We start from the raw sequence: 26,856 nt of genomic DNA, 5'->3' as shown, positions 1-26,856 counted from the left end.
TTGTTTATTTTATTTTTTAACCGTTTAATGTAGATTGTTATTTCGTTGTTTGATTGTTAGGCTCGTAGCCCTTTATTCTTTCATTTATTTATAACATTTCGTTTTATGTTGACTTATTTTTATAAAATGCTGTCAAATGAAACTTTTATTTCGTTGTCTTTTTAAAGACATATTTTCACTATTTACATGTATCGAGTTATTACTACCTTCATCTCTCTCTTCCTCACAAATATGAGATATATTTCTATGTGTACATAGAGTTATATATAGATTGTGGCACATCGCTACTTGTAATTTACAGATTCAATCAAAGAATACACAGAACTGATATGACACATCGTATGATATTATTCAGTAGGTTGGAAACTATTGTTGCGAGTACATTGAGTATTGAATAGATTGAATTAAGTGTGAAATTAAAATATCTCATATTAGTGTAGAAGATGAAGATAATAACAACTCAATGCACACAAACAGTGAAAATGTGTCTTTACAAAGGCAACAACGAAATAAAAGTCTGGCAGAATTTTATAAAAATAAATCAGCATAAAACGAAATGTTCTATTCGTGATCAAGAATTTTGAACAAAATATGACAATATGAGTTGCCTTTCACAACATTTAACTTCATAAAAATATAATGAAAGAATAATTACAAATTTGATGATGGAACAACCGTCACACAGTAGCAATCGGAACATACAATATTTAATTAAAATTCAATGCGAGCGAAACTAACAGAAGCGATGGCATGAATGATGGATTTATTATAAGTATGGTACTTATAGTATAGTCAATGATGTCGGATTTCGGTCATTACTCAATGTTGTTGAACCATGATATGAAATACCGTCACGTGCAACATTTTCAAGAAGTTTCTCGCATGTATGATGATTTACGACATTCAAAAATAAGTACAGATGTAGAAAAGGGTAATTAACTTTTTTTTATTTTCATCTATCATTTAAATTTATGTTTGTGGGATATATACATATACATATATATAATATACACCCCTAATATTTATATATATGTTTTGGAAAAACAGGTATTATACGCATTTACAACCGATGGTTTTTATATAAATCATAAAAACAAAAAATACATAAATATTTATTATACGTATATTATGAACATCTTACAAATGAATTTTTATTGTAGACACAATAACTTTCTAATATCTGGCGGAAAGAAGATTTGATATTATGGAAATAACTTTTTTTAGGAATCAATTTTAACGAGAACCACATTATTTATTCTAAAATGAAATTCATTCTAAAATTCATTCGTAAGATGTTCACAATGCAATAAATATTAATGTTTTTCTTGTTTTTATTTCCCGTACGATGTATGAACACACTTCTCGATCTGTAGAAAGCTACTTATCTTTAATGTTTCATTATATAACTATATTGCGTGTTTACGTCTTGTATCAATTGTAAATTTATGAATGTTCAGTTGTAAATTTATGGTTTATGAATACAACACGTAAACACGCGATGGAATTCGACATACGACATGTTACACAAATTAGTATTAGTGCAAAAATCTTTGAATGCCAGGTGGCGCCTCACCAGCGTCTCTCTAAGAGCGGCGTTAGTACAATAGTCTCTGTATCTTTCTTCACGAATGCCAAGACTGTTTCAAATATTTTCGCTTGTGACTGCAATTTCCTCCTCAATTTTACAACTGGTAAGTACATACTATTAATCTTGGAAGTACCTTTCTTTATTGTACATATGTACATAAAACTTCTAATTTTTACATTTCAGATATATAAACAGGATTCTTCACATTTTATGCATATTATAAAATGCCTACCAGGTGCAGTTTTCCAAGATGCACCCTTACTAAAAAAAAAATCACATCACAAAGTTAATTACATAATGAAATCATGTAATTAAGATAAGTAATTCACGTAACGAATTGTTCCCAATCAGTATGTGATTTTTTAAAATCACGTTATTTTAAAAATCACATGATATTAGAAATAATTTTATCCATCATGTGATTTTATAGTTATCGAATTTCAAAGAATTTAATGAAATAGAAGAAAAAAAACATCATCAAGTGACATTATTAATTATAATTTTTTTTAAATTATGTAATGATTTGAAACAATTATGTAATTTATTTGTTTTAATTACGTTATGATTTCGTTATACAATTTTGTGACGTAATTTTTTTCAGTAGGGACAAACTCTAATAAAGGGGAAAGACTCTAATAAAGAAAGATATTGCTACACAAGATTTACTCAAGATCTTAGATTGATATTAAATAAAATATTAATAGACTCACAATCTTAAAAATAAAAATATACAATAAATTCAAAGCTAATTAGAGTCAAATCCTTGATTCTAATTAGCCTTGAATTTATTGTTTATTTTTAATCGTAAATTAAAACAAAAATGTGTTGATGCCGGAATTCCTGATTGGAAAAATCAGCTGTATCATGTGAAGTCAGTACCGAAGTTACGTTAATGATAGTTGATGGGACAGATATTTTTTTCTAACATGTATCTCATATCTTTTAGGTTCATTCATCTCCATTTATCAGAATTATTCTACATTGGTAACAAACAAATTATAATATAAGGAAAAATGCAATACTAACAAGGGAACACAACCAGTTATATGTCGCCGATTTAAATGAGCTTTTAGTATGTTGTTCTACAGACAAAAATAAGAGATACGTAGTTTTTTATACGTGCTGAGTCGCATATTAAGGGAATAAAATCCTCCCTTGAAGAAAATCGGTTTTTTTTCTTTCGAAGCGAATATCTTCGAAACTATAAGAGATAGAAAAAAATCTCTACAATGAAAATTGAATGGTTGCAAGAGTACTTTATAACAATAATAAAATAAATTTTTTTTAGTTATTTATTTATTGTATACTCTCACCCTCGACTCTTATTTTCAAAAATTTTTTAATTTTTTATATGACCAAAATTAAAGAGCATTTTACGCAGTAGAGTGTTTTTGAAAACAACGTGTATTTAAATCATGTTGCGAAAAATCATTTTTGAGATATAAACGAAAACTCTCTACGAGGGCAAGTCAATAAGTTCTTAGAAAATCTGTCAGAGAGCACTCGCAGTGTCACATTACTTTTAGACAAACAGCATCTTTCAGCTGATTAATGTCAAATTTTGAGCGAAATTCATTGCGTGGTTTCATTTCTGTAAATGATTAAAGCGAACAACCTTTGTATTTTTTGCAAAATGGAAAAAAACGAGTTTCGTGCAGTGATCAATCTACATATGAAAAGTTTAACGCCGAAAGAAATCAAAGCCGAGTTGGATAATGTTCATAGCACATCTGTACCAGCGTTTGCGATTGTATACAATTGGATGAATGAATTTAAACGTGGTCGTACATCCTCATTCCGGACTCCAATTGAGGCTGCTACGCTAGAAATCATCGATAAAATCCACGATAAAGTTTTGACTGATCGACGAGTGAAAGTGCGCGAGCTTGTTGAGGCCATAGACATATCACATGGCACAATGATTTGAATTTTGCACGAACAATTGGGTATGGAAAAGCTATCGGCAAGATGGGTGCTGCGTTTGCTCACTGTGAACCATAAGACCGTGTGACGATTTTAAAACAATGTTTGGAGATGTTTCAACGTAATCTAGATGAATTTCGATTCATTACTGTGGACGAAACATGGATCCATTACTTCATACCTGAGGTGAAGGAACAGTCAAAACAATGGACTTCACCGAGTGATCCAGTTTCGAAGAAGGCGAAGACCGTGAAGTCGGCCGGAAAAGTGATGGCCACAGTTTTTTGAGATGCACGCGGTATAATTCATATCGATTACTTTCTGTTAAAGCAAACGATCAATGACGATTACTACGCAGCCTTATTGGACCGTTTCAATTTAAAGAAAACAATTTTAGAACATTTTAAAGAAAAAACGTCTCCATTTGGCGAAGAAGAAAGTGCTCTTTCATCAAGATAATGCATGAGTTCACACGTGCCCGGCACCGATGGCCAAATTCAACGAATTCCGCTACGAATGGCTTCCCTATCCAGCATATTCGCCAGATTTAGCCTCCTGCGACTATTTCCTGTTTTCACCTAAAGAAATGGTTCGGAGGAAAGAGGTTCATCACCAGAGAACAGCTCATCGCCAAAACAGAGGCTTATTTTGAAGGGTTGGACAAATCATATTATTCGAACGGCTTGAAAAAGTTGAAGAATCGTTGGATCAAGTATATCGAGCTGAAAGAAGACTATGTTGAGAAATAAAAATGAATCGATAAAAAAAAGTGTTTTACTACGTTTTTCTAAAAACTTATTAACTTGCCCTCGTATATACGCGCTCCGTATTCGCTTCATACTGCGTTAGTTGCACGAGATAGCGATAAAGGCAACAGAGTTTATCATCACAGTGCAGTAGTGACTATTGAAATAAGTTTTGTAAATAATAATAATAATAACAATAATAATAATAACAATACCAACAGCAACAATGACTTTGTCAACCTGCTAAAATTAGTCAAATACTTTTGAAGATACGTTCATAAATAAATATACAAAATATTTTGAACAAAGCATTAATAAAAAAATTAATACTTTAATAAAATTTTATTCATTTCATTTTCATCGTAGAGCAGTTAATTCCATTTAATGTTGACATCAATAATGTATTGATAAGGCGTCATCTTGATAATGCTTTCGCACACGGAAAAAATTGCTACAATTACCACAACCAGAAATAATGATAAGGATATGTTCATCTTATAGTTATCACAATCAAATATATTGATGAGCGAAAATTATCATTTCCAATTGTAGCGTTTTTTCCGTACAGATATTTTTAAAGATATCAGAGGGTTAGCTGGTTATCGCGTTTTTATCCATTGCTAATGCCGACGTTTTTTGAACCTTTCATTTTCATCAGGGCGAGGTCACTGATACTGATATGATACGTCTTATTAATGCGATGTTATGCAAAAAATCGATTTACTCCTATGTGCAATAAGTCAGCATATGCAGCATTGATTGTGCATAGTCAGTTGATTTTTGCTATGGAAATAACGTGCAAATGCGGTGCTTCATATAAATTGAAAATAGATAAAATATGCAACTGTGAAACTTGTGAATATAAATTTGAAGTAATCTGTAAATGCGATACTTCTTATAAACTCATAACAAAAAAAAAGATACTTATTTCATTATTAATAATTTATATTGCATCAATAATATGTTTTTGATACACTTTCCTTTCTACTTATTAATTTATAAAAAACATTATAATAACCCGTGTAAACTTGCGTATTCTATTTTATAATCAGTCAGAGACGTGTAGCTAATAATGAAAAAAAATAATTTGCCGCAGAATGCCGATTTAATAATTTACGAGTACATTCTGGAATTCAATTTCGAACTCGTAGTCGAGGTCTAATGGAATTTTTTCGAATATTAGAAGTGTTTAGCCGAGGAAATTCTTCTGAAATATTACCAAAATTTGACGATGGAATTTGCAAGGATTGAGGTAGATAGGCGGAAATTTGTAAGTACCATTATTTATGCATGTGAGAAAAATATTTAAAAATATAGTACGTTAATTGTGTTACATAAATTTATTTTTATATTTACAGAGTATGAATTGAAAAGTAATGGCATTATACCTTTATAGAAATCTAATATTGAAAGACAGTAATTAATTATTTATTTTAACAATGAGTATTAAAAGCACTGTTGTACAGTACTTTTACAATTAGTACGTAATTTCAAATAAGTAATTAATTATATATTATTGTATTTCAGTAATAAATTGGCTAGTATATACATATAATTTGTTTTACTTTCTTTATTTGCAATTCTACGATATAATAATTTTAAAGTTATTGTTAGTTTTTGATATTTTTATTAATATAATATGGTATTTATATTGATATAAAATGTCAATAATCAATATTTGTTTTTATTTTGTATTTACTACAATTAAAAGTATACACCATGTGTCTTTTTTTAAACATTGCTTAAAATTATCTTTTTACAATGTATACATATAAATCATTACAATATTTACGGTTCATATAGATTACAAATACGATAATCATGGAAAAAATGGGTTATACAGAGAGACTTTTTGCACCATGCGCAAGTAATCACAGTTATTTCATCACAAATATCGCATGTTACTTTCGAATGTTTTTTAAAACAAAAATCGACCGGTGTGTCAAATTTTCCTGGCCTATGTTCCAAATATCCACTTTTGTACCAAGCGTATTTAAATAAATTAGTAGATCTTGGCGATGAAAACTGATTGTGCGTTAATGACTGTAATTTTAAAATAGCGTTTCTAGAATGAAGTTTTACATCAAGATCTAAAAGCATGACTGAAAAATGCTTAACAAAATTCTTCCATAAACGGAATCCAAAAACGGTTGTATTTTTCCTGTTGTTCTAGCCGGTATAGTTAATAAAACAATATCTTGTGCAGAATCTGGTCTATTTCTTTGAATTATATCCGGACAATGACCAGTCCATGAATTTAACAATAAAACTAAATTTGGTCCAACATTTGGATAATATACTTCCCTTACCCAGTTTCAAAATGATTAGATGTTAGTTTACCAGATTTTGACGACATAATAAAATTATTATTGGCAATAAACATCATTTCTTGTACCCTAAGTCCTAATGTCCTACTAGGTTCTTTTAACACAGTGCTCGGAATTAGTTGCCTATTTCGAACAGATTCCTGAGGCGACCCCACTACCACTCGAGACTCGGCGGTCAAGCCTACGTGACACTGTGCCTCAAGAGCGTCGCGATACAAAAAGTATGCTGGGAGCATATCTTCCGGCAAATATCGTTAAAATATTTTCTTTCCTACATGATTTTTATTTTAATATTTAAATTTTTTATTATTAACATATTATATGTATATTCTACAATAATATAATAAGCAATAATGTAGTAAGCAATTATTATAATACTGTAATTACAGGCTCTAACATTGGTGAGTAGGAAACCTCACCAAATTGATCAGTCGGTTGTGGCGGCGCGATTGTGGGTGGCCCAAAGGGATGGTTCCGCCTACTCCTCCGGACATAGGGAGTTCGTCCGCGTTTTCTAATGGTATTAGTACGCACTACAAACCGAAGGGTTAAAATGACGTGTGTGTATGTTTCATCGGAAACGCGCATAAATGTATATAGGTGTGTTTCCATGTGGGGGGACGAGGGACGAACTGGAAGGAATGGCGACTTACTGTTAGTTGGCTGTCCCCAAGATATCGGGTAGGTTCCGATAGGTGACCGAGGAAATCCGTCGTCCGCGGAGAGCGTCAGAAGGGCAGTCGCAGTGGCGTATGGCTGGTAATTCCAGTTGCCCACAATTTCGCACTTGTATGGAATCGCGAACTGGGGTAATTATCGTGAATTCGAATAATTTCCGCACTGTCCGCGACAATAGTTAACTCGTGCACTGCACTGACGTGAATCGGGTGGTTTAGAATTCCGTACTGACGCTCTGCGCTTCCGCGGGACCTCTATTTATACCTCGAAAAAAGGGCGTTGTGCCCTTTGTCTAGGATGCAAAAGTTAATTGCAATGTCACGCGAGACGGTTTTTATAGCGTCCTATCGTTAATCTAAAGTACATCGTTAGAGGAGTTTTGAGAAGAAAAAAATGATTTACGTTTTTCTTTAAAGAGCCAAGATTGCTCCAGACGAATGACGAATTCTGTCATTCTCGCGAAAAATATGGCTAGGTAAACAGATGGTTACCGTGCACAACTAGGTTTGCGTGCAGGGCTATTGTCAGAGTCGCGAGTCTGATCTTAGATAACGCTACCGTGGGAAGTTATCTCATGCGTTTTATGATTTTTTAAGCGCGACGTGGCGCTTGTTTTCCTAAGATAAAATTGTTGGTCAGTCTCGCATGATAAAGCTTAGATTTTTACGATTGCGTGACTTCGGTACATTTATAATGTCTTTTGCAATCTTGTCTCTTTTCAGGCCTGCATTAAGGTTGTTATTCCTTCCGAGTTGATTGGCATTTACGAGTTTTGGCGGAGCTTGTCTGGTCCCTCTTTTCAATTCTATCAGATCATTATCAGAAGGCTCCGCTCGAGTCTCGCAGACGCCAACCATAGTCGCGACGTGGAGCCGAAGGAAAGAATCGTGGCGTCTGTAGGACATAACATCACTTTGGTCCGAATTATATACAATACATTTTCAATTCCATAACGGTCAATATAATATTTGACATTTTCAATAAATTTATTGCTGTCCTGCCTGTAAAGCTATCTTTGACATTAAAGCTTTTTTAGTTATAAATTTCGTAACTTTTCTAAATACAATTTGATGCGCGAACTTAAATCTTCTAACCCATTCGTGTGATGCTTTAAAACCTAATAAGTTTACTTGTTGTTACACTTGCCCATCATGTAATATCAATATCACGGATCATTGTCCCTTTACGAATAGTTTCAATAAATTTATCTAACGTGTATACTGAAATTCGTTCCAACTTTTCAAATCTATTACCACCTACATTCATTTGCTTTTCCCATTTCGCAATTGGTCTGCTGACATTACTTTCCGAAATCTTGATTTTACAGATTCAATTGTTCTCGGCTTTAACTTACCACTTTTCCAATATTCAACTGCTCCTTTTTTATATTCTGCTGAAATATCGTCGATGTCACAAACCATTTCTTTTACATTGCGTGTGTAATTTTCTTTTTCATCTACGAGTTCTATTTCTTGTGCTTCTGGTACATCATATGAATTTAAAAAATCCAACAATTCTTCTTGTTCAATTTCATAGTAATCTTCGTACATTTCTTTTATCATCTTTTCCATTTTTCTCTGCATCTTCTTCTGTTGTTATAGGACTTTCTGAAAAGTCCACAGCAGTAAATACTGTAGACAGCAGTATTATTATATTTCGTGGATTAAACCGCATTATTTTCTAAAAATTATAAATATTATTTACATGTCCATTTCCAATATAATAATTACTAAAAGAAAGAGAGAAAAGTTTTTATTGTCTATTTCATAATAAATTTGATATCTTCTTATTTGGTTATGCTTCAAAGGAATTCGTTGAACAAGATAAAAAACAATTTTGTACAATGTATATATGACGTCTTCCCAAGTGTTTTAAAAATGTTATCAAATTATAAATATACTTTTTCAAATCTTAACAGTTGAATACTATTTTTTGTCTAGATTAATAAGACGCAATATTTTGTAATACATTATTCATGTTAACATTGAACACTGCAATTAGCTACTGTACGATCAACATATAATGCCGTTATAAGAAATAAATATTTATTAGCCAATTAGTATCATTAGCAACTAGTAGTACTTATTCGAAATCAAACACGAAACTGAATTCATTCCAACGATTTGCTCCTTTTTATACTTATGTGTCAAACAAAAATTATCTGTGTCAGCAAATCTACATATTTTTTACATCGCCTTATCAACATTGATGTCAATATTAAATGGAATTAACTGCTCTACGATGAAAATCAAATGAATAAAATTTTATAAAGTATTAATTTCTTTATTAATACTTTGTTCTTAATTGTTCAAAATATTTTGTATATTCTTTTATAAATGTATCTTCAAAAGTATTTGACTGATTTTAGCAGGTTGACAAAGTTACTGTTGCAAATTACTGTTGCTGTTGATATTGTTATTATTATTATTATTTACAAAACTTATTTCAATAGTCATTACTGCACTGTGATAAACTGTGTTGCCTTTATTGCTATCTCGCGTAACCAATGCGGTATGAGACGAATATGTAGGTACGGGCGTATATAGAGACATTTTCGTTCATCTCAAAAATGGCTTTTCGGAACATGATTTAAATATATAACATCGTTGTTTTCAGCGTAAAATACTCTTTAATTTTGGTCATATAAAAAATTAAAAAATTTTTGAAAATAAGAGTGGAAGGTTAGGGTATACAATAAATAAATAACTAAAAAAAATTTGTTTTATTATAGTTATAAAGTACTCTTACAACCATTCAATTTTCATTGTAAAGATTTTTTTCTATCTCTTATAGTTTCGAAGATATTTGCTTCGAAAGAAAAAAATCGATTTTCTTCAAGGGAAGATTTTACCCCCTTAACATGCAACTCAGCACGTATAAAAAACTACGTGTTTCTTATTTTTGTCAGTAGAACAACTAAAAACTCATTTAAATCGGCGACATACAACTGGTTGTGTTCCCTTGTAAGTTTGTTTTGCAAGTGTGATGAATCTGTAAAGTTAAAAAGAAGAAGAAATTGAAATAAATTATTCATAATGAAAGTTATGTAAAAAAAAACTGCCTATTGGCATAAAAATGTTAAAGAAACCAGCTAATAAAATAGAATCTACAAAAGAAGGTATCAATATCAATGAAAGATAATATCAATCTTCAGGTTCTTGGCATTTGCAAAACAAATTTGGCATCTTTCCTTATAATTTTTTACCAATGCAAAATAATTCTGATGAATGGAAATAAACCTAAAAAATAAGCGTACACATTAGAGAAAAATATCTGTCCCACTAACTATCATTAACGTAACATATGTTATAATTTTTCACGTAATTATGTAACCGTTACATATATTCGCATTATATTGAATTTAATACAATATATTGATATTAAATGAAAAATTATAATAATAATGTTATTTTTGTTGCCGTTTACGGGAGTTATAGATAAAACATTTATTGTATATGCATGCTTCGGTTTAACCTCACACAATAAAGCTGATTTTGAAAGTTTCCAATCAAAAGTTCCGACAGCATCAATTTTTGTCTCAATTTAGGATCTTGGACAAATGTTACGCAATATCCTTCTTTATTAAAAATGATATTGTATTCATTTATTAAAATTATTAGAGTTTGTGTACTTTGGAGCACTATATCTGGAAGGAAATATTTTATAGTATGCACAAAATGTGAACAATTCTGTTGAGATATCTGAAATGTAAAAATTCGTAATTTCATCACTTCAGGTATGTATGTATGTAAAATAAAAAAAGGTATATAGTTCTAAGATTAATACATATCACTTTAGACTTTACCAGTTGTAAAATTGAAGAGGAAATTGCAGTCACAAACGTATTGCGACTTTTGCAGTCGTTCAACCTAAATACCGTGAAAGCCATATGCATGGCATACCTCCACCATGACTCTCCGGAGCTTCAATGATTGGGTTCAATCAAAGGAGACCAGGTCATGTGATGCAACTTGCCACTCTCCCTGTGAGGCTTTCTACATACGACACGGTCCAATGTACGAGCATGTACGATATTATTTTATTATTTTGTTAAAGATTTTATAAAAACTATGCATAATATCTACTATAAATATCATAATTATTCATGAGTTTCCTAATCTATTTATTTTACTTTTAACCATTTCTTCAGCAATATCAATTAGACAAAATTCTTTTTAAATAGGTTGCAGATATTCATAACAGTGATATTTAAATATCATACATTTATAAAATCTTTAGCAAAATAATAAAATAATAACGTACATACTCATACGTCGAACTACGCCGTGTATATGCGCCGTCCCTGATCTATGCGTAATGTGGAGCACTCATTCGTTAACTTAAAATGCTCTTATTTAAAAGATATTGTTTAAAAGCAATTTTGCCAGAGGAAATAGTTGCTCCTTTTGATACATACAATCACGTGCAATCCAAATATGCCAATTCTGATACACTTTGTAAGCTTTGAAGTTGGCATTCGACTTGCAGCAATAGTTATTGTTTTTTTTCCGAAAGATTTTCGTATATACTTGAAGTAACATTGATTTTGTTTGTAGCAGCGCAGAAAAAAAATATCGCGACTTGAAAAAATGTCATCCCCCGGCTTTAAAATTAATTACTTTTAAGGATAATTTCTTATAGAAAATCGTTTATAGTGGATTGTAGTAAAATTATTTCCATTTATGGTTGCACCGTTCGCGAGATATAATTATTTAAACAATTGTATAGAAATGAATTTTTTTAATTTTTAAGATAACTCAAATCCTCTTGCGGGACTCCATTCAGAATCATTTGTAGTTGTTTGTAGTGATTTTTCGGTCATTGTAACTTTTAAACGGTGCAACTACAAATGACCGGAAAATCACTATGGCTACTCATAGAGAGAGAGGGGTATGTACAGTTCATGAAAAATTCACAAATGTTTAAAGTCACAATGCTTATAAATAAGATGTAAAATGATATAATAACTTGTAAAATACGTTTAATTTTATTAAGGAATAAGAATTATAAATATGTATATGAAGTAATAGATAATAATTACAATCTTCCTACATATTAATTAAAATGAAATACATGAAATACATATTTCATGTAATGCGTTCATTGCATTTAGTACACTGAATCCTCCAATCTGCGCTACAAAAACAAAATAAAACAAATGTTAAAAAATGTGTAAACGACTTCATTGCGTCAAGACACGAGACATTTTTTCGCGATGGCATTCCTATGCTGCCTAAAAGATGGCAAAATGTGATAAATGCAAACAGAAAATATTTTGATTAAAACAATTATATTATTTCTTTTGTGTTAATCGACGAATTTTGATATTTAACGGCGGGAACTTAGTTATATATCTAATAAAATAATTACATATCTTTGTTATTCATGTATATACCTGTTATTCATGTATAAATCTTAGGAACAATACCAAATACATAATATAAATCAATTATCAATTAAATTAAAAAAAATGCAGAAACAGCTGCGAGAAAGATGTGAATTTTACAGACACTGGCAACAAAGGCAAGTATATCTTTAAAGCATATTTTTCATAAAAATCGATCTAAAGATCTTTTCTTTCTTTAATATGTATGTTTTGTTTTTTTGAATCATTTAAGATCTTATATCACATTTAAACAATTAGGCGAATTGTTAATGATTGAAAAATAAAAATAAGTGGTTACTGTAATAACCAATAATAAATATTCCGAGCAGAAATTTTGCTTAGGCTCTAATATGGACCTGATAAGCATGCCCTGGCGCCTGATCAATCTCTAGGTCCTAACCGTAAACGTAACGTCGAAAATTAAAATTGCCTGAACAGGATTTTCCTTATCAGGCATCTTATTGCGCCTAAAAACATTATAATCCTGAAAAAAAATTAATAAATCCAGTTTTGATATTAAAATAAATATTATTGATTAGCATCATCATATTCGAGAATACACACGACAACATTATAACTTAAAAAAAAACATTTGTCCCTGAACGAGGGAAATAATTTTATGGTCTTAAGACGGTCATCCATTCGAAAATTGCACCACACATCCATTGCTTGACCTCTGCAATCATACGGAAACTGTTTCGATGATCCACAAAATTGAATGTTAATGAATATATAATTGTGACATATCTTGTCAATATAATCCTGATAGAAATTTGTACCAATTGACTAAACAGTCAATTACTATTTTACTAAAACTACTTTTACTTAAAAATAATTAGCGTATCATGGGTCGCGTGTAGAAGATGGGCAGGAACAGCGCTCACGGTTAGACGCACGTCTCGCACGTTACGCACGGAGTGCACACTGATTCGATGCATTCACATGTTTATAAAAACGCGTTCCTTCTTACCTTTCCTCTCTATCACACTATCTCTTTATCTTTCACATATTTTAAATATGCTAATTTCGTTAAATTATAAATTAGAATGATGAAATTAAAATGAATATTGAATCCTTTGAGTATCAATTGCTTTTTAATTACATTGATAAAATTGTTAGAGAAAAAAAAATTGTAGCAAAAAAAGCGAAATTAGACAATAATTACATACAAGCATTACAAAGCTTGACATACAAATTATATAATTATTTTAGTATGTCGAATTCTAACAGCATTTCTTACAACTCGACATACTTGTTAGACTTTGTATGATAATAGGCGTTATAATATTTGTGGCACGCAATTAGTATCTAATTTCCCACTTTTATAAAAATTTCACTCGTAGCATTTAATACGTACTTATGAGAAGTTTTATGAGAAACGTGGTCGCGCTTTTTAGCATTTAAAAAGTTATGAACGTTTAAAATAAAAACGTAAGCCAAATCCACCTTAAAAACTTATTATTGTCTTAATTATAAAATTGTTACTACCTTGTAGATGTTCAATGATTCCATTTTGCTGTAGATTCTCGAAACAATCGGAAGAAGAAATTTGAATGGACCGTAATAGTATAATACTTGACAACTGTTTACTGTGATTCACTTTCATCACTCAAATATTAAATGTCTTTTAATTATGTAAGTATTAAGTTACACGTTTCCACGATGAGATTCTTCTTTTATAAATTATGTCGTCTTTCAACATATTAGTTGCTTCCCATTTACACTGATTCGCAGATAATTTTCACTTGTGACATTATAATTCAATTGAATGCTCGTTTCTTTTGCATTCTAATAAATGAGATTTAACTGAATTGAACTGAAAATTTTGCTTATAATCTGCACAAAATCGAGATCGTGTGCTTTAGTAAGTTTATGAATCCGTGTTATCGTGTGATAACTTTTGATCAAAGAGGAAATAATGACGTCATTGATCTGAGTATGAAATATTCAGTTCACTTTAGACTCAGTTTCATTTGTGTAAATGGAAAGCAACTATTGACACAATTTGATTATACTCACTTCATAACACGAGAAATTTATTAATCGATTTATCAGTTAATCACCAACAATCACAAACGATTGATTATTCGGCGATTGAAAATCACACGAAGAAATATATTTGTAAGTCCGTACACATGTGTTTACGTGCAACAAGCAGCTAACTGACTTTTTTGGTTATGGATGCAATGAGTGCAGTTCACGCATTACTGAGGCGTTGTGTGAACTGCACTCACTGTACCCACAACCAAAAAAGTCAGTCAGCTGCTTACCGCGCATAAATATATGTTACGTTATATACAGACTTATAGATATTATTTCTTTTTTTGTGTGATTTTCAATCGCCAATAATTAATTTGTCAATATGTTGAAAAGTAATATAATTTATAAAAAAAGAATCTCATCGTGGAAATGTGTGACTTGATACCTACGTATTTAAAAGACATTTAATATTTGAGTGATGAAAGTGAATTACAGCAAACAGTTGCGAGCAACAAGTTCGAGCACTATTACAGTACATTCGAACCTGTTCCTCCGATTGTTTAAGAATCTAGAGCAAAATGGAATTATTAAACATCTACAAGGTAAAAATAATTTTATAATTAAGATAATAATAAGTTCTTAAAGTGTATTTGACTTACGTTTTTGTTTTAAACATTTATAAAATTAATTCTACAATTAAACAATGTGCTCTGTTTCTTGTTTATTGCTTTTTATCTCTTGCTTTTTTTCCCTTTTCAACCGTTTTATCGACAATTGTATTTTTTGCTACGTGTTTCCTGTTTCTTCTGAAATTCGCTAAAGCTTATTCTACAAATGTGCTTTTTGTTTCCTGTTTCTTGCTTTTTACTATTTTTTATATCTTGTCTTTTTGTTTCTTATGTGGTTTTTTTTATTTTATGTCTCCCGATATAAAAATTAACGAACTTCGAAAGAAATAAGAAATACGTAGCAAGAAATACAATTGCCGATAAAACGGTTGCAAAAAAGAAAAAAAGTAAAAGGTACAAAGCAAGAAACAGGAAACAGAGCATATTGTAGAATAGACTTACTTCTTTGACTGCTAAGAAGTGCAATCGCATTTTTTATAAAGCTTCTTATAAGTATATAATAAATGCTACGAGCATGATAACACAGATAAAATTGTTAGAGAACTTTTTGTAAAAGTGAGAAATTAGATATTAATTGCGTGCCACAAATATTATAACGCCTATTGAAATACACTTAAGTCTAACAAGTACTTCAGTACATCGAATTGTAAGAAACACTCTTTTAGAATTCGACGTATTGAAATAATTGTATAATTTGTATGTCAATAATAGTTTTATCGCACGTAATTATTGTCTAATTTCACTCTGTCGACATTTCTCTGCTAATTTTATCAATATAATGAGAAAGTAATCCGATGCTCAAAAGAGTATCCGATATTCAATATTCATTTTAATTTCATCATTTTAATTAATTTTATAATTTAACGAAATTAGTTTATTTAAAGTAAGCGAAAGAGAAAGAGTGTGATAGAGAGAAAAGGTAAAAAGAAACACGTTTTTATAAACGTATGAATGCATCCGGTTAGTGTGCGCACAAAGCGCTCGTATCTAACCGTGAGAGTCGCTCCTGCCCATCTTTTACACGCGACCCGTGAAACTATTTCTTCTTGTAATTTGAAAATTAAGCTTCTGACAAAATTTTCATAAAGGAAAATTCATCTTAGAATTCATTCAGGAATACGTCTCTTCAGAGATACCTGGGCTATTCTGCATCACTCTGTATATATATTAGGTGTTGGAATTAATTCGTAGCGTTTTACAAGTGATGGGAAGTACTTTCATTAATGTATTTTTTAATGCTCATGTGAAATAAATAACATTCTTTCATTAAAAACGCTACGAATTAATTCCAACACCTAATATATATATATATATATATATATATATATATATATATATATTAGGTGTATATACAACTTTGCTTCCGCCGTTTTTTTCCCGAAATTCAAAGCTTTATTGTAAAAAACTGGTTATACATTTATGATTCAAAATATTGTCCATCGCTGGCCACTACTTTCTCCCATCTTTCGGGCAGCGTACGAATCCCGCGTCGAAAAAACTGGTCATCTTTTGAAACGATCCACGAATTGAACCAATTTTTTACTTCTTCATAAGATTGGAAGTCCTGGTCAGCCAGGCCATGTGCCATTGATTGAAAAAAGTGATAGTCAGAAGGAGCAACGTCTGGAGAATACGGCGGGGACTTCCCATTTCAACATTTCCAAGTATGTCTTGACCATTTTCGCAACATGGGGTCGAGCATTGTTATGCTGCAAAATCACTTTATCGTGTCTTTCGTTGTATTGCGGCCGTTTGTCTTTCAATGCTCGACTCAAACGCATCAATTGAGTTCGATACTGATCGCCAGTGATTGTTTTAGTCGGTTTTAACAGCTCATAATACACTACGCCGAGCTGGTCCCACCAAATAGAGAGCATGACCTTGGAGCAGTAAATATTCGGTTTGGTCGTCGAAAGCATATGGACGCATAGCCGGGAACTCCTCATGATTTTCTGTACTTGGGATTATCGTAATGAACCCATTTTTCGTCCCCAGTCATTTCTGCAATGCAGAAATCCCTTCCGTCTTTGCCTTTCAAGCAGCTGTTCACAAGCAAACAAACACCAACATTTCTCGGCTTCAACTCGTACGGCACCCAATTTCCTTGCTTCTGAATCATTCCCATGACTTTGAGGCGTTTTGAAATGAGTCACTCCCAATGATCGTCCCAATTCTTCTTAATTTTGACACGAGTCTTGGTCAAGTAATGCCTCCAATTTTGCATCTTCGAAAACCTTCTCTCTTCCACCGCTATGCTGGTCTTCGATATCAAAATCACCGTTCTTGAAGCGTTGAAACCACTCACGACACGTTCTTTCACTAATAACGGCCTCACCGTAAGTATTTGAAAGCATTCGATGAGCCTCAGCCGCAGATTTCTTCATATTGAAGCAGAAAATTAAAACCTCCCGCAAATAACGAGAATTTGGCTCGTAAACTGATCTGATTTTCAATCGAAAATAACTTTATGATGCAGACACAAATCGATTAATGTTTCTATGGGATTATGTTGACAGATGCCCAAGTTTATTGTATGACGTCTATGATCTATTTATTTCGACCACCACTTACCGCTAAAGGCATCTATAGGAAAACGGCGAAAGCAAAGTTGTACACCTAATAATATGTGAAACATGTTCATGCAGTCTAGTCTTTATAACTGTCTTTTAGTCTAGCCAACGTAACTGACATCACAATTCTCACAAGATATTCTGTAAACTATTGTTCCAGCTTATCCTTTTCTCTTTTTATGAAATTTTTTAATATGTTAGGGATAGTAAAAGCCAATTTGCAATTAAACATGTTAACGATAGGTGTAAATCTTTTAGATATTGTATTAACATATGGAATAAAAAAAATTTTTTTATGTTATTCTTATTATTATTCAAACTATAAATATTGTTGATATGAAATTTAATTCTATTGTGAATAGTCGAGAAAATAAAATGTAGAAGATATCCATTATTCAAAAAAATATTAATAACATCAATTAAATTATTTTGTTGAAACTTCGGACACAGACGAAAAATCTTATCCACAATTCCATAAATTACATCTTTTTTGTGACAATGCGGATAATGTGAAATAGAAATTAAGGAATCTACTGGAAAAAGTTGCTTTATGATATATATCAAAAATAAGATTCCGTTCCTCTATGATCAGTATCTAAAAAACTTATTTTTCCATCAATGCCAACTTCCATAATAAACTGCAGTCTAGTGTGTAATGAATTAAAAACATTCAAAATATCACCAATACTTTCAAACGGAGCAGTCAAAATAATATCGTCCACATATCGATAATAAAATAACAATCGAGCATTTCAATCGCTATTTCTTCGAAGTTCTAACATTTAATAAATATCTATATAAAACTTGAGATCTCCATGCTCCGCTTCGAACGTTTCGTACTAAAAGATCTTCAGCATCATGCTGAAGGATTGATCCATTCGAGCTCTCATAAGTAGGAGAGATGCTGCCAGAAGGCTTTTTCGCTCACATCTCCGGTCAACCTGGAGGCTTTTCGTGCTTTGCGTAATGAAATGAGTCGGAGGCTCGATGCAGCTAAAAATAATTATCTAATGCAGGGTCTTAACTCCGCCATCTCTTCAGCGCAGTTCTGGGCCATATTTTGATATCTTAGTCTGGTTAAACAAAGGATATCTCCGCCTTCTAAAGCTCCACTCAATGATCTCAATGAATTCGTCACACTTCTCCACACCTCTCCCCTTCCTATTTCCCTCTCTTCCCTTTCTCTCCAGTTTTCTTTAGCACGCCCCCAATTTCTTCTCACCCCCCCCCCTTCTCCTTTATCCGATCCATCAACATTTTATTTTTTGTATATAACTCCCGACATTCTCTGTCTTGCGCTACTCCATAACACGTCAAACGTCACTGAACCCGATGTCAGTCGTCGTTTGGTCCTGGATAGTCTTCCTTACCTTCCTTGACCTGTTAATTACTTCTTAATCTCCTCTTCATTCCCTTCCGCTTGGAAGAAATCATATGTTATTCCCACATCTAAAACCAAGAACTCATCGGTTCCTTCCGATTTTCGTCCCATCTCGCTCCTCTATTTCCTCTCCAAGGTTCTTGAACGCATTGTTTATGATCAGCTTTCTTTTCATTTACACTTATATCACTTCCTTGATCCTCTCCAAATAGGTTTCATGCGAGGTAATAGCACACAGACAGCTCTGATTAAGCTCACCGATGATATGCGCTTTGTCATTGATCGAAGAATGGCCACCTTATTAATCTTATTTAACTTCTCCAAGGCCTTTGACTCGGTCAATCATTCTATTCTGCTAAACTAACAAACTATCGCTTGTCTCATTCCGTCATGATTGGTTCAGTTTCTACCTAATTGTTCACAATGCATTCGTGGACTCAATGACTTTTCGACTAACCAAACTGTTCCTCAGAACTCAATCTTGCTCTTTATATTAATGATCTGCGATATTCTCTCAAGCATTGCAATCGATTTGCAAATTTACTTGCACTTTCCTCCTGCCAATCTTGGAAGAAGCCTTGACTCTTATTAGAGAAGATATCTCTGCAGTTGCACGATGGGCGTTTTGTAATCACCTGACACTAAACGCTGACAAGACCAAAATCATCTTATTTGATACTGCCCGCTTCATAAATAATACAGGTGAGAGGTAACATTGAGGTAACGCTATCCGTAAACAATACTCATATTGAACTCTCAAGTCAGGTCAATCTCGGTTACAATTACCAGCACTGGGCTAAACAGATCAGAACTCTCTCAAGCAAAATGAATGTTGTCCTGTGAGAGCTTAAATATCACAAACACAGCCTTTCGATTCTGTTGCGCATTCAGTTGAAGTCCTTTCTGATTTTTCCATTCTTCGATTACTGCTCGGCACTCTGCACGGACTTGACTGGTCAGCAGAAGCTCAGGGTCAATCGCTTGATGAATGCGTTTCATTTTTAGTTTTCGTATGAATGATCATATTTCACATCTCTATGACCTGCTTGGTTGGTTGACTGCAGATGACAGAAGAGAGTTTCAATTTTGCAGTTTTGTATATACCATCCTTACATTTAGAACTTCTTCCTACCTAGTCGATAAATTAAATCTCTTCCAAAAACTTTGAGCTACTTCTCGTGTCTCTTTTCGTAATATTACTGCATTCCTACCTGCAGAATATTATATCTTATACTTTTTTGTTTATGCCGCTTCCTCGACACGGAACTTTCTTCTTAACAGGATCAAAGAATTGGAGTTTTTTCTTCGTTCAGGCATGCCCTCTTCTGTCTACAGCGTTCCGGGGGGAACGCTAGAATATCATCTTAACTCACATTTAATATTTTCTTACCCGCGATTTTCTTTACATTTTTCATCTTTATCTTCACGATTTTTTGTATTTTTATATTTCATTGTTTATTTTTATTTTTACCTTTTCTTTGTATGTATTAGATGTTGGAATTAATTCGTAGCGTTTTTTAATGAAAGAATGTTATTTATTTCACATGAGCATTAAAAAATACATTAATGAAAGTACTTCCCATCACTTGTAAAACGCTACGAATTAATTCCAACACCTAATATCATGTTCATCTTCATTTTTGTATTTTTATATTTCATTGTTTATTTTTATTTTTATCTTTTCTTTGTATGTATCATGTTCATCTTCATTTTCACTGTCGCAATATCACAATTTATTCAATCTTCATCTTATCACTTTGTTGTTAAAATTATCCTCATTAATATTTTTGTATCTTTATATTTTGTATTGTACTTATCATTACTCAATATTATATTTATCATTACTCAATCTTGCTTATCTTTTCGTTCAATCATTGTTTATTCATTTATATTTTTGCATTTTTTAAATATTTTTATACTTATTACTATTCAATCTTTGCCTATCTCTTTGTTCAGTGTTTATTTTTTTATTTTTATTTTTATTTTTTTTGTTATTAAAGATATAAGATTTCATCATTGTACTAATTACTGCACTTTCTTTACGCAAAGGCTAAATTCTTAGAGAGTTCGCCCTAGAACTGCAATAAATATTCAATCACTCAATCAATCAACCAACCAACTAACCAACCTCTCTCTCTCTTTCCCCTCTCCCTCCCCCCCCTCTGCTTCCTCCTTCCGCAGCATTATCTATTCACAAAAGAAGGGGATGTATAATATAATATGACTTTAATATACACTCAGTTCGCACTAATGCATCCAACTGAATTCGCTATAAGTTTGCTACAAATCCAGAACCGAATCTGAGAATCTAATCGGATCTAATCGGACTTTTATTATTCGGATCTCAGATTTGGATATCTTAGAAAATTCAAATCTCCAAATAATCCGAATTTAAATCACATTACATTTATTCGTAATTTGGATTAACGGATATCCGGATAGCTTTAAATCCAAATCAATCTTGAAGCCTTAGTGCTTCTAATTAACTATAATCTACGGTTAGTGACTATTCACCTGCATTATACAAAGGGAAGTGAACTTCTGTTCCGAAATGATGGCCCCGGATATTACCCCGTACCTCCTAGCCCAGACGTAAAGTTAGAGGAAGGGGATTGGGAGGGGATATTGGAAGATATATATTATACCTCCCATTTCTAGAGGCTACAGAGTGACTACAATATATGAGTCCGTCCTATTCGTCCTGTCCCTTATCATGTCTCCTATCTTGTAATAATAAGAGTGATAGTAGTCACTCAACAAGTCTGTAGCGGCGCGTCCTTCGGTAGCCGCGCCTCTACAGCGCACTCTTCGGTTAGATGAGGATACAGGATAAGGGGATCCCCTGTGTGGCGTTTGTGGACTTAATCTCATTGAGGCCGCTCAATCGCCCAATCGCACTATCTGTTTCCCTGCCTTCGAGTCTCTAACATGAGAGAAGGAGGGCAGATCTTTCTTTGGTCACAGAAATGATGATCCTCGCATCCAAGCAGCCCTATTCGTGTCCCTGCCTTCAGTTTTGCATCGAGTTACTAAGCTCAGGTCAGAAGAAAGCAGACTCCTGTCTGATCCGTAATGATCCCTGCCCGTGTTTCTGATTTCGTGTACATGCAAATGTACACGAGGGAGGTAGACCCCTAAAGCAAATGTGCAAGGAACAGGTAGACCCTTTATTGTCGTAGTAGTTCTACCCGTGTCCCTGCCGGTTCACTTCAAGAGCCATAGAGAAACACATCCATGTTTGCGTGGCGCCAAGTTCGAGAAAGACCTGTGCCTTTTATCACACCCTACGTTATACCGGCGCTACCTCCGCGCGATCATCCTGCGTGTTTTTGCAAAGAAAGACCCCTTGCAAACCCTCCCCCCCCCCCGAGGGGGAGGCCTAGGTCTACCCGAACTCATTCTCTGTTTTGCACAGGAAGGGCGCGCCTCTAACTAATTGATCTACACGTGACTCATCCTCCGTGATTAGCAAAGGAAGAGCGAACCCTGGCCATTTGAGCCTACCCGCACCGCACGCCATGTATTTACACAAGGGTGACATGCATTCTCTGTCAATAGTATATCGGGCTCGGCAAATGTTAGTCGCTTTTTGCGCATTCTTTTCATCGTTCATGATTCATTTGGCCTGTTACAATACCTTCGGGTTTTTATATGAGAAGGCAAGCTCTTATTGGTAGAAGTGAGGTTTGGAAGCATATCCGTTCCCTTTATTCTTTGCCTATCCACGTCCTTTCCCCTTTACGTACATGAGTAGTTTTACAGCATCTCCCATCTCTCGCGGAAATAACTTTCCCATCTACCCCTAACTTTGCCCATCCAATGAGACGCAATCAGCCTAATGTCCTACTGTACGTTCCCTTCCCAACAGAGCCACATGACGCTTCTGGCTGAGGCAGGTCAGAGTGTCTATTGTGGCTGATGTCACTGCAGGTAATCTACCCGGGGGTGTACCCTTGGCTACTCGAGACGGGAACACTTGTTTGATTTCCGCGCCGAAATATCAAAAAGCTTCAGCGAAGACCCCGGATGCGTGTGATGTTGCCCGAGCGGAGCCCCCTCACATCAAGGTGGCAACACCATGGAGGGGGCAAGTATCTGTATCTACTTTCTATTAATTACAAAAATGTTTTTATTAATGCTTACAATTAATAATAGCATGTCAATTAAATTAATGAAGAATAATTATTTGTCCAGATGGCTGTTTATGCATTTCTAACCGCGTCTTCGCCAAACAATTAATCCATACATCGATCTATATTGATTATTAATACAGCTTTATTTTTTATTGCGCATGCTCTCTATATCTTCTTTCTCTTTATTATTTACGCGTTCATAACGGTTTCTCAGAAATCACCGTTTGTTTCATTTAAAAAGCTGCTGCTGCTGTATTTATTAAAGATAATAATAAAAATAATGATTGTATTTATAAATTTTTTTAGATTTATACTTCTTTTCAATTTTACACAACAAGTAAGAATGTAATGCCTATAACGGTCGATATCTTATAAGTTAGCGGAACAAAGTGAGCGGAATCGATTCTAACCAATATTTTTATTTGTTGCTAAAAAGTTGCCAAAGAAAAAAATTTGTTGATCTGTTAGTTTATTTAAAAAATGATGTTTCGCTAAAAGAAGATTAAGTAACGGAACAATACCTATAACAAAGCCAATCTATGTAGAAATAACATAGGAATTTGTTGTCGAAATTTTATAGTTTTGAATACATTACATACTAAAAAAGTGTAAATAACAACGAGAAGCCTCAGCGTGCGGGCGGAATAAGAGTAAAGTATTAGTAAAAGATTTGTTGCTCGCTAAAATTGGTACTGTGATGTCGTCCGAATTTGTTGTTCTCGAAATATGCAATTTACGAATTTGTTGCTTGCAAAATAAGTATAAATAACCATAAAAAACCTCAGCGTGCTGATGGAATAAGAGTAAAGTATTAGTAAAATGTTTATTGCTCGCTTAAAATTGGTAATGAGATGTCTGAATTTGTTGCTCTTAATATATCCATATTTTGAATTTACTGTTCACTGTAAAATATTAAAAGATAGTCTCTTAACGATACGATCTTCATATGACAAGTTTATTTTCACGTAGGTTGACAGAAAAATTAGTTGCTAGTGTGATTTTCATACTAAATTATTTTATGATATAATTTTGAGAAGTGTCAAAGTTAGTTTTTATCGTGCCGCGACAATGCGCAGCGCGATTGTCTTATTGTTTGATCGTGTCACTCGCGTGATATGTTGCGTGGCACGGTCGAGAAGTAATGGAATCCTTTTAAATTCTACTTCGTTTTTCTCAGCGAGACAAAGTTATTTTATTTGTGAGTGGTATTGAATAGTTTTGCTCTTACATGCAGTGTATCGATCTTTAATGTGAACCTTTTGATATGAACCGATTGTTCACTGTGAAATGCGCGAATTCAAACTAGTATTTATGTGTATTTGTATACCGACAGCCTTTCGTCCGTTCAATTTTCTTTAACTATTAGGTGTTGGAATTAATTCGTAGCGTTTTACAAGTGATGGGAAGTACTTTCATTAATGTATTTTTTAATGCTCATGTGAAATAAATAACATTCTTTCATTAAAAAACGCTACGAATTAATTCCAATACCTAATATTATATTTTTGTTATCTGTGAGATAGAATTATAAACATTGAAGATATAGAAAGGCAAAAAAGGAATCTCTAGTGAGATTATTATAAAGACAATTTTAAAATGTCAAAAGGACATACACAAATATGTTCCCAGACAGGAACCATCTCAGCAACCAGTGGCGACATCTGTGCGTTCAAACATGCATTTTAAAGGTTGAACATTTTGCTATCATCTGTCAAAGTTTCATTCATTTTGGTTGACATATAACGAAGATATGACAGTTCATGTTAAACAAGATTTTGGTCAAGGTAGAAATTTTAATATGGAACAAAGAGCAGTGATTAAATTTAACGCAAAACTTGGTAAAAGTGCATCAGAAACATTCCGATCGATGCAACAAGTTTACGGCAGTCAATGTCTAGGTCGTACAGCTGTTTTTGAATGGCATAAGCGTTTTTTGGAAGGCAGAGAGACCCTTGAAGATGACAAAAAATCAGAACGGCCAATTTTGCTTCGAACACCCGAAATGATCGAAAAAGTACACAGTGCGACAAATATGTGTATGGTTCGAATCGTTTCTCTACTGATATTTAAAGCCTCCTCCATCATTTTTAGTGATGCATTGCGATCGTTTGCAACAAAATCACGTACTTTTTTGATCATTTCGGGTGTTCGAACCAAAATTGGCCGTCCTAATTTTTTGTCATCTTCAAGGGTCTCTCTGCCTTGCAAAAAACGCTTATGCCACTCAAAAACAGCTGTACGACCTAGACATTGACTGCCGTAAACTTGTTGCATCGATCGGAATGTTTCTGATGCACTTTTACCAAGTTTTGCGTTAAATTTAATCACTGCTCTTTGTTCCATATTAAAATTTCTACCTCGACCAAAATCTTGTTTAACATGAACTGTCATATCTTCGTTATATGTCAACCAAAATGAATGAAACTTTGACAGATGATAGCAAAATGTTCAACCTTTAAAATGCATGTTTGAACGCACAGATGTCGCCACTGGTTGCTGAGATGTGGTTCGTGTCCGGGAACATATTTGTCGCACTGTGTACTAATAGACGAAAATAAAAATAGTGTCGAAAACTGCTTCAATTTGACAAAAAATTGCAGATGAATTGTTGATTCATGGACAAATTAAACTAACACCTTTATATCCATTTGTTACTTGTGATAAATATAATTTACGAGAATTATTGGGTGTTAAAGTATTTAAATCAAATTTGTAAAAATCATAACGAAAATATTATGTCTGTCAATATTTCGTTAAATGATATAATTAATATAAGCAATGAAAAAATATTCATAATAACATTACACTAAGAGAATACGAATCTCTATTAGATACGAAAGTACGGAAAACGAATTTATGTACGATTTAAAAGCGGAGAATGGTAAGATATAATAGCGCAAAACATTTAGAAACAAGAATTCAATGCGGTATAAATTTTAAAGGACATTATTTGACACAGAATATTGATTATGATAATATTTATGATAAGTGTATTATTATATAAGATATTTTACGTATAACTTCGCGCGCGTATCTTATTAATATGGAGAATGAATATATAATAAGAAAAATGTATTTTCAGTGTTTTCATCTTTAACTAATAGCGATGTACAATCAGTCAAGTTAGCGATAATACTAGAAACTTTCTCTCAAGAAACTTCACTGTCAATTTCTTTTTTAAACTGTATAAAGTATTTTTTGTTTTTTAGGAAAGTGCTATTGCGGATCAAATTTCCGAGGCAATTTACAAAAATGTTTTAATTACATAAAAATAGAATATACATTATCATTCAGAAATGATGATGTGAAAAACGAAATTTGAGAGCTGCTAATCGAAAGAAGGTTGGAGAAATATATGTGTGGAACTTTTTAGAGCTGAAGAAGCAAAGAGGTTAATGTCTCCAGGAGGGCCTAAAGCTTCCTTGTTTTATACAGCAAATGTTTTGCATAAAACAAAACATGAAAAATTGCTTCGGATTATCTCGATCCAAACTCAATAAAAAGTTCTTGAAAAA

General features: G+C 33.0%; 1 protein-coding gene and 1 pseudogene across 2 annotated transcripts in view; one reads left to right on the top strand and one right to left on the bottom strand.

Annotated features, from left to right (window-relative positions):
• The window catches only part of LOC105155055 (uncharacterized), a 556,628-nt gene that overhangs the window by 480,924 nt on the left and 48,848 nt on the right, over nt 1-26,856 (top strand). The window lies entirely within an intron of this gene.
• LOC147908970 (uncharacterized) lies at nt 5,623-13,970 on the bottom strand (annotated as a pseudogene).

Source organism: Acromyrmex echinatior, chromosome 7, assembly GCF_024713525.1.
Source record: "Acromyrmex echinatior isolate Ae372 chromosome 7, ASM2471352v2, whole genome shotgun sequence".
Taxonomy (NCBI): Eukaryota; Metazoa; Arthropoda; class Insecta; order Hymenoptera; family Formicidae; genus Acromyrmex; species Acromyrmex echinatior.
Note: the sequence above shows the minus strand (reverse complement) of the source record. Positions and strands in the feature narration are given on the sequence as shown.